The 12,852-nt window shown below is 40.6% G+C and overlaps 1 protein-coding gene across 1 annotated transcript in view; it reads right to left on the bottom strand.

Annotated features, from left to right (window-relative positions):
- The window catches only part of LRRC31 (leucine rich repeat containing 31), a 115,917-nt gene that overhangs the window by 58,803 nt on the left and 44,262 nt on the right, over positions 1-12,852 (bottom strand). Inside the window, exons 6-8 of the mRNA XM_072808021.1 lie at positions 8,539-8,858; positions 7,838-7,906; positions 2,401-2,480 (exon numbers count right to left, since the gene is read on the bottom strand). The gene's annotated coding sequence lies outside the window, so the exon portion shown is untranslated. The remainder of the gene's footprint in view (positions 1-2,400; positions 2,481-7,837; positions 7,907-8,538; positions 8,859-12,852) is intronic.

Below are 12,852 nucleotides of genomic sequence, written 5' to 3' on the forward strand. Positions count from 1 at the left end.
CAATTTTTTTATTTAAGAAGGGGACACTACAAAACGATGCAAACGAAGCAGTACTTGTGTAAAATGGGACTCATGTGTTCACGTGTGGGTGTGGGTGTAGGAGTGGGTGTAGGAGTTGGGATGCAACTGCAGGAGGCTTCGTGGGGTGCATTTGCTGAATAATAAGTGCCAGGCTGGTTTTCCCAGACAATTACCACATTTCCAAGCATTTCATCTTTCATTGTTTTCTAAACCTTGACTCCAAACCACAAGGTATTTAGGCCTTGCTCTTAGGTGATGAGTTTTTAAAACCTCTAATTGGAGGCACCTGGGTGACTCAGTGGTTGAGCATCTCCCCTCAGCTCAGGGCATGATCCTGGGGTCCTGGGATGGAGTCCCACATCAGGTTCCCCGCACGAAGCCTGCTTCTCCCTCTATGTCTCTGCCTCCCTCTGTGTCTCTCATGAATAAATAAACAAATAAATAAAAAATAAAACCTCTAATCCGTTGTAGGAAACATGACTGACCAGGTGAAAAGGCTAGTGGTGTGAGCGTTTATTCAGCTTGATTCCCCTGGGGCCTTAACTCTAATATTTAGAACTATACCCAATACCTGACATGTTATTTCCTTTTGTCATTAGTTTTTCCAGATGATAAGCATCTTTAAGATTACACTGTGACACATAAGGCAAGCTCTCCCTTTAGTCATCAAATACTTGCATCACACCTGGTGATGTCACCATCATTCCAGAAGACACAAAAAATTAGCTGTTTATGTCCGCTTATATCAAAAATGTTTTATTTCATTTTTATGCGTGTTTATGTTACTTTATTTAATATTTAAATGATCAGGCATTGATATGCTTCCACTGTATTTAATATAAAAATATGTTATTTGCATCCAATAGAATATTTTTGACTTTTAAAGATATCTGACATTTTAAAATAAGGACTAAATTAGTACACTTTACATATGAGCATATTATGAGATTTTAGATAGATATATATTGACTGAGATTACAGTATGATATGAAATGTTGATTTGGTGATTGAATAGCAGAAATGGCATTGCTGTTCATGATGTGATTTTTTTTTTGTAATGATGAACTACTCTCAACAAAATTTGGAAGAGAAGAAAGCAATTTTTTCTCAACTTTTACCATAGTTGAATACCCGTAAAATTCAGTGTATTTCAAAAACCACACAAGAGAAAGCTTTGTTTTTCATGTAAGGTGGAGTTGCAGTTGTGAGCTTTGCTAATTTTAATTTATCTTCTTGAAGTCCCAGTGAAACAATTAAAAGTTGTGTATGAGGTAATACAGTGCTTTGTTGAATGGGACTTCCACACATTGCAGGATGTCTTCTATCCCCGGAACTACCTATAAGTCCCATAATATTCACTAAACAACTGAACAATCAAAAACCCTCAACGGGGCTCCACAAAGTCCCTGTGGAGGCATCACTGTCCCAGTGAGAATACTTGGTCTAAGATCCCTGCTAACTCCAAAATTTGGTGGTTCTGTTTATATACTTTACCCCCAAATGTAATTATTTTTGATGGCTAGTGTATGCTTTTTCCTTGAGGTTGGCAAAGACAAACTTATGTCTTGTTCCTTTACAAAGATTTTTACACATTTATCCCTAGTGTCTAGCACAGCCCCTGATACATAGTAGATGCTCAATAGTTTTGAATGTGTGAAATACACACAGGGAGGGTACTCAATCAGTAGGAAACACAAATCATGCCCTGACATTCTCATTGGAGACGTCAGACATTCCTAATCCATTACAGTTGGAAAATGAAGAACAACACGGGACAACAAAATAACATTCATGCAAAATAATAGTTCATTAAGGGTGTATCTTATGGTAGAAGCTGTAAGGGCAATAAAATGATAAGAGAAATTACTGAGGTACCCAGGGAAGACTTTTGTAGTCTGTGGAATTGGAGCTGAACCCTGAAGGAAGGGTTAAACTCAGGTGAGAAACGGAGAGGAAGCAGGGCCCAGTGTCAAGAAGGGTGGAGGGGCCAGATTTAGACGGACTTTGAATAGCAATTAGTGGAGACTTCTTTAAAAGCTTTCCAGGAAAGGCCAAAGTTAAACGCTATTTTAGAAACCCAAGCAGAATGTCGGGGGGGTGGGGGGTGGGGGGTGGAAGGAATGTGGATATTTGAGGGCAGAAGTGGTCTAAGCAGTGTTCTGCTGGGCCAGCTTGCAACAACTCACAAGAGCTGATTATAAAACTTTTAGGGCTTTTTGCAAGGTTGTTAAACTTAGCCATTATTAAAAATCGAATTATATAGACTCCCCGTTGAATCCAGTGTCTTAAAATAATACACACTCAAAACTTACCACTTCCTAATTGTTTTACCATATTTTACTACTTTCTATGTGCTTGAGATTATTTATATCTACTTACCAGATGAAGGAAACAACACATAACAAGGCGCTGCTGTGCATCTCTTCAGGGACGTTGGGACGGCGGTGGCTTGAGATCTGCTGTGGTGAGAGTATGGATGCCACAGAAATCAGAGAAGGCTATGGATCAGAGCTTGATATATCGCTTTGTTGATCACAGACTTAAGAAAGTGATGGAGAAAATGTTAATGATCCAGACAGAAACAGTCTCATGTTGTCTCTGAGAAGCCATTGCTTAGAGAATAGCACAAAAAATAGAGGAATTATTATTTCAACATATATAAATTTTTCAGCTTTATTGATGTATAATTGACAAAATTATAATATATTTAAATTACAATGTGATCATTTGATATACAGACATGTTGTGCAAGTTTTCTCTCCATCAAGTTAATTAACCTGTTCATCGACTCTCATATTGCCATTTTTTGGGGGGTGGTGAGAACATTTAAGTTCTATGCTCTTAGCAAATGTGGACTATACAATACAGTGTTATTATAGTTATCATGTTTTACATTAGATACTCAGATTCTTATTTATTTTAACTAAAAGCTTGTACCCTTTTATCAAATGTTCCCTCTTTTTTTCACCTCCCAGCCCCCGGCAACCACTTTTCTACTTTCTGTTTCTATGAATTTGATCTTTTTATCTTTTTTAGTTCTACATCTGAGTGATACCAAGCAATAATGGGAGAAAGTCATGTATCCAGAATATATAAATAACTCCAACAACTAGGTAACAACAACAAACAAACACAAATAACTCAATTCAAAAATGGTCAAGGGACTTGAACAGACACTTCTCCAAAGAGGACAAACAGATGGCCAACAAGCACGTGAAAATACGTTCAACATCACTAATCACAAGGGAAATGTAAATCAAAACTATGATCAGATACCACTTCACACTCAGTAGGATCACTATTGTAAGACACACACACCTCTCCACACACAAGACAAAAATAACAGGTGTTGGCAAAGATGTAGAGAAATTGGAATCCTTGTACATTGCTGGCAGGAACCTAAAATAGTGTAGCTGCTGTGGAAAACTATAGAGTAGTTCCTCAAAAAGCTAAAAATAGAATTACCATATGATCCAGAAAGTTCACTTCTGGGTATATACTCAAAAGAATTGAAAACAGGGTCTTAAAGAGATATTTGCACACCCATTTTCATAGCGGCATTATTCATATAGCCAAGGGGTAGAAGCGACCCAAAAATCCATCAACGGATGAATGAATTTTTAAAAAGTGGTATATATACATTCAATGGAAATTTCTTCAGCCTTAAAAAGGGAGGAAATTAAATTTGAGGACATTGTGCTAAGTAAAATAAGCCAGTCGCAAAAGAACAAATACTGTATTGATTCCACTTGCACACGTTACCCAGAATAGTTAAAATCATAGAAACAGAAAGTAGAATGGTGGTTGCCAGGAGTTGGGAGGGGGGAGAAGGAGGGAGACGGGGAGTTTTTTTTTTAATGGGTACAGAGTTTCAGTTTTGCAAGATGAAAAGAGCTCTGAGGATTGGTCGCACAACAATGTCAATGAACTTGCTGCTAAACCGTATGCTTAAAAATGGTTAAGATGCTAAACTTTACATTAAGTGTATTTTACCACAATTTTAAAAAAAGATATTTCATGCCATGTGGCACTCATAAGAGTGATTCATTATTTAGATACCAAATATAAACATCCGAGATTGCTTGCAACAGGATGTTGTTCATTCCAGGAGTGAGGGCCCTAAGCTGGAGGAGCGGGGGAATCTGGGGCCACTTCTGATTTCCTGTATGATGCACTGCATGTGAATGCAGCTATTGCATTATCATACCTTTTGAGGATTTGATCAAATGCTATTACTGCTTTCAAAAAAAAGAAAAAACAAAATGTTTTAGCTACGAATGGGGTAATACCTATAAAGTGACAGTGGTGCCTTACCAAAAAGAAGACTTTAAGAAAAAATTATGGGCACCTGTAGCTCAACCGGTTAAGCATCTGAATGTTGACTGCAGCTCAGGTCATGACCTCAGGGTCGAGAGGTCAAGCCCTGAGTCAATCCCCTGTGCTCAGCTCAGTCTGCATGAGATTCTCTCTCCCTCAACCCTTCCCCCTATTCCCCTCATGTTCTCTCTCTCTCTAAAACAAATAAATAAAATATTTTAAAAAAATAAAAATAAAAAAATCATTGGTATTATTATGCTACTTCTATAAACATTTTTACATTTTTAAAAGATGTATTTATTTTTTTTTTATTTTTTTATTTATTCATGAGAGACACAGAGATGCAGAGACACAGGCAGAGGGAGAAGCAGGCTCCCTGTTGGGATGGGGGTGGGGGGTAGGGACGGGGGCCAATGTAGGACTCGATCCCAGGACCCCAGGATCACAACCTGAGCCAAAGGCAGACACTCAAGCACTGAGCCACCCAGGTGCCCCAACACTTTTATGTTGTTAAAAAGAAATCTGTCCATTTAACTAGTCAGGGCTAAATATCTATTAATGAGAGGCCGTTTGTCACAGCAAGTAATATTTAGTTTCCAGAAACCAATCTTTAAAAGCCTGCTTTGTACAACTGTTGAAGTCTATCATTACAAGGATTTATTCTTGGCACTGAATCCTGGAGCTTTGGCTAATAGCAGTCAACTGAGGTAATTCTAGCTTAATTTTGCAAGTGTTCTAATGGCAGTAAAAATATGTTACTCATGAATCATAATGACTCTCAGGGAAAGAGCTCAGTGTTTTATAGAGCGGTAAGAGCATGGCAACTGTAGTTCCCATTTTCCATGATCATCCTCTGTAGGGAAAATTTTTATTATTTAGAGAAATGCAAATTTTTTTTGGAATCAAGCTCCATAATAACTAATATCCACATAACAAAAATGTGTTCAATTGCAGAAGTTTTGTGACTTGGCCAAGTTGTCTAGATCCAAATTTCCTGGAAGAGTTTCTAATCCTGTAGTCTTGGTACCAGAGAAAATATCACCATCAAAACCAAGTTTACAAGGGTGGTTGTTTTAATGACCCTTCCAAAATACTTTTCCTGTTTGAAGATAAAATGCCATTTCTTTCTGTTTATGGGTCTACTCTCTTTTCTATACCTTGCTGATTCTATTTTGTACTTAGTTCTTATGCAACATCTCTAGTGAAGAGGGAGGAGCAGAGGAATCATGTAGCAGAAAAAAGGTCCTTTGTAAAAAGGAAGGGAGGGGCATATATATGCTAGAAGCAAGGACCATGTCTTTGGCAGACAGCTTTCATGGTGCTTGGCCTTTTATGGCCATTAAAAAGTATTATTTAAGGGATGGCTGGGTGGCTCTGTTGGTTAAGCTTTGGACTCTTGATTTTGGCTGAGGTCATGATCTCAGGGTTGTGAGACCGAGCCCCACCTGGACTCTGTGTTGGATATGGAGCCTACTTAAGATTCTCTCTCTCCCTCTCCCTCTGCACCCCTCTAAAAGCAAAAGGCATTATTTAAGATCAATGATGTTTTAAAAGCAAACTGCCATGCAGAAAATAATTTTTAAATATTATTTTTATTGCCAGGGTTCATGGCTTTCTAAATCTTAGTAATTATTTTTGAGTGGGGATGTCCAAGAAAATGAGAGTTTTAAAAATTGACAAAATGAAGGAAAATGGCAAGTAAAACTAGCACCTAAAGAAATGAAAACCTCTGTTGATTATCTTTTTGTCTTACCATTTCCAAATTATTGTCCACTTGTAAAATAGACATGAGCAAGAAATAAACCAAAGTTCAGTGGAATTGCCATTATAGCAGTAACGTATTTCATAGTCTTGAATATATGCAAATTGATGTAAAGTATGTTTGCTATTTCCAGCTCAGTTATTTACATAAGCAAATACTTTCATTCATACAAGGCTTATACTAAATACCGTCTTCGGTTAATGGCTAAGCAATTAAATTGTGAAGCATTAAAAATTGGCATATAACAATTTCAGAAGAAATTGATGCTACCATATTTTTTATAGATGAATCACAATCTCGTTAAGCCACAGATCCCAATTTTCCACAATTTCCTTAGATCAAGAAATGATCACCATCTACATTTTGGGCAAGGAGAAGGAAGCACAGAGGAAGAAGGAATATTTCCCATTCTTTCTTTAGAAGTCCTTTGTTTACATGGGTCTCTAGAACAAATTCTATTACATTCCATTTCTATACTTACATGCTTATCTTCCAGGAAAAGAGCTCTCAACACTATAGGAGAAAATAATTTCAAGTGCCTGGTGGATCAGAAGCATTTCAGTATCAAAACAAATGAGACTCTAAAGCAGTCTTTATATTTCAGTGTATCCTTTCCACGTTTAGAGAAGTCACTGATGGTAAGTCGGTAAGAACTTGAGTAATAAACCAGGTTGGAAAGTGAAGTTTATTTTTTAAAAAATAGATGGAGAAAATACAAAGATGTGATGATATAAAGGCAGCAACCATTTCTTTAGATGGCAGAGCCATGAGGCTTAGGGCCACTGCGAGGTTGAGGGTGAGAACCTGCATCATCAGACCCATGGGTGAGGGGGGGGCGGTCAGAGGGAGAGGGGGAGGGAGGCACTGGTTTTGAGTCCCTAACTTCCTTTGTTTCACCTGCTTAGTTGAGACATTTGTCCTTAAAACTAGAATTTAAGGTGAGAGGACCAATAGCCCAATTCCAGATCACCCCCTTCGGTGAGCATATCAACAGTGAAGGCTGGGATCCCTACTCATGGTTGCACATCAGGGAACACATCAGGGAGGTCCCAGCAAGTAAAGAAGAAGGTGGCCTCTGCTTTGATTCCAGGGGCCCGAGTTAACTTTCCCGAGTGAGCCTGAGTGGTGCGGAAGGAGGGACTTAGAAGTACCTGCAACCTCTCAGATGATATAAAAGTAGCAGAGGCTTAGGGCACCTGGGGGGCTTAGTCGGCTAAGCATCTGCCTTCAGCTCGGGTCATGATCCCAAGGTCCTGGGATTGAGGCCCACATCAGGCTCTCTGCTAGGCAGGAAGCCTGCTTCTCCCTCTCCCTCTGCCTGCTTGTCCTTGCTCTCTTGCTCTGTCAAATAAATAAAATCTTTAAAAAAAAAAATTAGCAGAGGCTCTGTCTGGGAAGCTTGCTAGAGTGGGTCACCAGACCCAGGCCAAACCTCAGAGGCTCTGCTGTGTCATATGCTGAGTCGGCAGGCAGGGCCCCCTGGAGAGCAGACCAGGCCATGGTGTCCACATGGGAAGCCAGCAGAGCCTCCAGCTTGGAGCCAGGGACAGCACATGGTCCCTCAACCAGCCCCTTCCCCCACTGGGACACTGTATGTTGCCCATGCCCGACTCCTGCAGCATCTCGTGGAAGAAGGGGAGATGGAGAAAAGACCCAAGGGAGACCATTTGATCTTGGAAGAGGTGAAATTACCCGAGAGACATGTCCCTTTGCATGGGTGGGTAGGGTTGAACTTACCCGATTGGACTACGCATAGTTTCTCGCCTCTCGCCCAGAGAGTAGGACTTTGGAAGGAGACTAGACCAACTGCAAGAAAATAAAGCGGCTTTTCTTAATACTGAGTGTAGGGTGCAAACTTCCAGCACTCCTGAAAGCTTAACAAATAGCGCGCAGGCCCGTGGCTGGTCTCACCCTCACCCACTCCTGTGCACCTATGGAGCTCCATCTGTCTACTCCCCCAATAGCCAGGGCCAGCCATCCTCCCCTCCCCTCTCCTTTGCAGCCTCTTGCTCCTGCTGCTTCTCAGCACTGTGACCTTTTTCTCTCTCCTTCAGAGGCAGTTACCTCCACTACAGACCAGTCCGACTGGATTTTAGTCCGGGCACCAGAGCAGGGACCCACAGCCCTCCACCTGTAAGGAGCCTTGTCTTTAGATGCCTTGACTCTAGGGTGGGGGTGCCTTGGGGGAAATCCTGGAGCAACGGGCTAGAGGAACACTTGGGGGCTCGGGGCACACACTGTTTTCTAACCAGAGCAGGAGACTTCAGTCTTTTAACAATCGGCACATTCAGACCCATGTGTGTTGACTGCAGACCAGAAGCTTCTACCTCCTGTCTCCCACTTCCAATCAGAGCCTCCCACTCTCCCGAGGCCGGCGGCTGTTTCTCCTCCTCCCCCCACCCCTTCCACCTGTCAGAGCTCCTCACCTTCCTTCCTACCTTCCATAGCAGGAGCCGGTGGTGAGAAGTAAAAGGAGTAACAGCTGCTAATGGGGTGTAGGCACGCAACCAGGGCCAGGCCGGGAGAAACCGTGTCGCTCATGAACCCGACCAGAACTCTGATCACATTTCCAGAGAGCAGAACTATAAACAGTAGCTCTGCCCTGGAATGAGCACTGCTGCTACGCTGTGCGATGGGTGTTTACGGGCTGGCAGCAACTGGATTCTCCTTTACGATGTTGCTTGCACGAAAGCAGTACGTTTGTAAGTTCTTCTTTAATAGACAAGGCTCTCACACACAGGCTCTTGTAAGTTGAGGCCTATTGGGGTGATGAAAATCTGTCGGTTATTATCAGCAGAGACTTCGATATACATATACCATACGAGGAGAGAGACAGTTTGGTAAAGAAATCAAGGCAAAAAGAAAATCACATTAGGAAAAAGAAGATGAAGCCAGGGATACTTTCTAGTTTTAAAATGCATGCCCAGGGCAGCCCCGGTGGCTTAGCGGTTTAGTGCCGCCTTCAGCCCAGGGCCTGATTCTGGAGACCTGGGATGGAGGCCCACGTCAGGCTCCCTGCATGGAGCCTGCTTCTTCCTCTGCCTCTCTCTCTCTCAACTTCTCTCTCTCTCTCTCTGTGTGTGTCTCAAATAAATAAAATCTTTAAAATAAATAAATAAATAAATAAATAAATAAATAAATAAATAATAAATAAATAAAATGCAGGCCACAAATTTGGCCCTGAGCTTCCTAGTAGCCAATGCAAAGAAAGAAATTCACTAGATTCCTGATTCTTGAGATTTTGTTTTGGCTGGATTTCTCAGCCAAAAGCTCAATTAGGGGTGCCTGGGTAGCTCAGTGGTTGAGCATCTGCCTGTGGCTCAGGGCATGATCCCGAGGTCCTAGGATCGAGTCCTGCATCGGGTTCCCCACCGGAAGCCTGCTTCTCCCTCTGCCTAGGTCTCTGCCTCTCTCAGGGTCTCTCATGAATAAATAAATAACATCTTTTTAAATAGAAAAGAAAAGCCCAATTATTCCTAACACTGAGAAAACTTTCTCCCATGGCTCTTCAGCAGAGGACTCCGTATAAGGGAGTTACCTAACATAATAATTAGCACTTAGTGGGAGCTATCCAAATGCTTTGTCTACATTGCTGCCTTCATGTCTCAGAGAAACTCTTGTACAAGAGTCTGCTGAGAGGAGACTGAGGCTCAGAGGAGTTCAACGACTTGGGCAGGTCGTAGAGCTCACCAGTGGTGGGCCTGAGACGTGACCAGGTCTGTTAGTCATGTAAATCCCTGCTGTTGACTGCAGTTTCAGGAGAAAGAACCCCAGAGTGAAGTCAGTACATCCCATATGGTGTTTTTTTAGTGACCTCAATAGCCAATGATAAAAATGTGTGTCAACAGGGGCGCCTGGGTGGCTCAGTCGGTTAAGAGTCTGACTTTGGCTCAGGTCATGCATGATCTTGGGATCTTGGGATGGAGTCCCAAGTCTGGTTCCCTTCTCAGTGGGGAGCCTGCTTCTTCCTCCCCCTCTGCTCCTCTCCCCCAACCCCAGTGCTTGTGTGTGTTCTCACTCTCAAATAAATAAATCTTACAGAAAAAAAAAATGTGTGTCAACAAAGAAGCAAGTTATCTTCAAACAGGAAGCCTAAAGCACTACTTGTAACATAATTCTAAGTTTTGTATTGGATTCTTATTTTGTACTTTCCACTAGCAAATTTTTAGGAATAAAAATTGTTGATGTCCTCTTTCAGGGCTCTAAGTGTTTCACTCATAAATAAAGCAGACCACAATTTCAGAATTCCGTATTTTCTCTTTTATAGAGATCACAGCTCTCACACAGACTGTGAAGAGCTTTCTCTCTATCAGAAAGTACAGTTGTGCTTTCTACAAGCTCCTTCCTCAAATAGACAATCTTTTGTTTCATTTTGCAGCTCTGTTGAAAACAACTTAGTTTTTTTTCCCTACTTGCGAAGGAACTTCCCCACTCAAAACCTGTAGGAAATATGAAATAGGTCCTATTCCCATCAAAGAAAATTTACTACTTATTCTCCCAGTTATTTTCCTTTTGTGTCTACTTGAAGAGCAGCATTAAGTGAAGGCCCACAAAGCATCTTAGAGGCTAAGGATGGATTAAACTAAAGGCTAAACTCTGAGACAGGTTTATGTACACTGCAGTGCACTTTCCTGGGGCTTAGCTTCTTTTCGCCTATCTGGAGAGGATATCGGAGGGCAACGTTTCTGTCATGAAATAGGACTAATCAACTTAGTTGAGTTCGTATTTAAGGCAAGGTGAATTAGTTAAGACGGTTTCTGAAACTGTTGTCAGATGTGCTTGTAAATCTGCAGCCAGAGCAGCTTCTGCAATTGAAAGGGCATTTGGATGGTTCTTCCGTGAGCAATGTCAAAACCATGAAAACTTCACAGAGGCTGTAAGTATATACATCTACACTTTGATTAGTCCGAACACAGGCTAGTTGCTTTTAGTAAAATGTTTGCATATATAAAATAAAAGGACTCCTTTATCTTAAAAGGAAATGCAAATACATGGATCTAATATCCAATGGAGAAGCAAGGAAATAAGCTTGTATAAATACCATCAACAGCATTCCTGCCAAAATCACTGGGTACATTATAAAAATAAAACACATTAGACTTCGGGAAAAATAAATTTTTATAAAGAAATGCTTGGGTTTATCTATAAATTTTGCTGGCTCCATTATTGCTAACAATGTGTTAGCCAATAAATTCTTATTTGGCTGAAGTTATTAAAGAGTTATTGATGATATACTGCTCATGCCAAATAAATAAATACTGTCATGCCTTAGGGTTTTTTTAAGTGAAAGTAAAAGGAAATTTATTTAAAATAAAGTCAGCTCAAAGTTGTATATAAATTTAATTAAGTCTTTTCTCATCTTCAAATAGACTAAGTACCTGCCTCTGTGTTGCTGCTATACATTTACTATGCATTATTATTTTAATGGCCTTTCATTACTGCAGACAACTACGTTCCAAAAATTGTCATGATGTATAGGCCATGAAGTGTCAGAGTAGAAACTTTTAGAAAAAAAAAATTGAGGAACAGTCAAAGATAATAGTGAAAAAACACTACGTTAACATTTCTTAACTCATTCTTTACAACGATCTAACTAAAACATCTAAAATTCAGTTCAGTTAGAGGAGTACTGCTAGATTTCACTTGGGTTCACATACAAATTGATGCGATGGGGTTTGCCTCCCAATCTTTTGGAGAAAGTGAACATAATTTATTCAAACTATAGTAGCACATAAGTTATATTGAAGTGGTGAAGATATTGCATCATTTCTACTTGTTTAATGATGACAAAGGTTTGGTCTTTTTCATTGTAACACTTGCAAATATACCTAGAACTTTACATTTCAAGGAGGCATGGATGGCTGTAATGACAATGAGCTTCCAGAGAGAAAAGAAATGAGAGGCGAGGGAAGCACACACATCATCTGTCTTTGTTGACACTTTGCAGAACATTCATTGTGATGCGGTGCATTTAGCAAAGTGCTAGAGTATATCCTTTAGTAAAAATGAAATATATTTTAGAGCCATTGTCAAGTGCCTTGGTATTAACTGCCTTTGTTGGCAGTACTGCTTACCACTACAGTGATAACTCATTTCATTTATACTGCACTAGTACAACAGAGCAAGGACTTGTTATTTAAAGCAAAAATACGTGGCTGCCTTCTAGAGTGATATGTTCATGCCACAATTCAAACCAGTAGAAAAGAAGCCTCTAAGTTTCTGTCCTACCCTTGGCAAAGATGGGGAGGGGAGGAAATACGCAGAGGCCCAGAGTGAAAGGCCTATTGAGGAGAGACTGGAGCAGAGTTGGGAAAAGGGTCTAGAGGTCCTCTGCTACATGAAGTTTTTGGGTTGTTGGGGGACCAGCTGAGAGAAGGCCAAGAAAAAGAATGAGGAGCCTGGGCTTGAAATGTCAAAATTCCTCAAAGAAATGTTTCACAATAAAAAAATTTAAAAAATAAAAAAAGAGATAAATGTTTCACAATGGAGAAATTTAATGTTCAATTTTAAATTGGTTCTGACGCAACGCTCCCCAAGCCCTCCCACCTCTGACTTGCCAACATCTCAGTAGAATGGGCTACACACACATTGCCTTGCGTGGGTGGTTTTATGTGGATACTGAAGGAAAGGGATGGCCTTTGGAGTCAGTATAGAGCAGTGAGGAGGGAACAGCTATACGAGGTGGGCCATAATGTACGTTTGGGGGTAAAGATACTTGAAATGTAGCTATTCCTTCCACTTGAAATAAGGGG

The sequence above is a fragment of the Canis lupus genome, chromosome 31 (genome assembly GCF_048164855.1).
Source record: "Canis lupus baileyi chromosome 31, mCanLup2.hap1, whole genome shotgun sequence".
Classification (NCBI taxonomy): domain Eukaryota; kingdom Metazoa; phylum Chordata; class Mammalia; order Carnivora; family Canidae; genus Canis; species Canis lupus.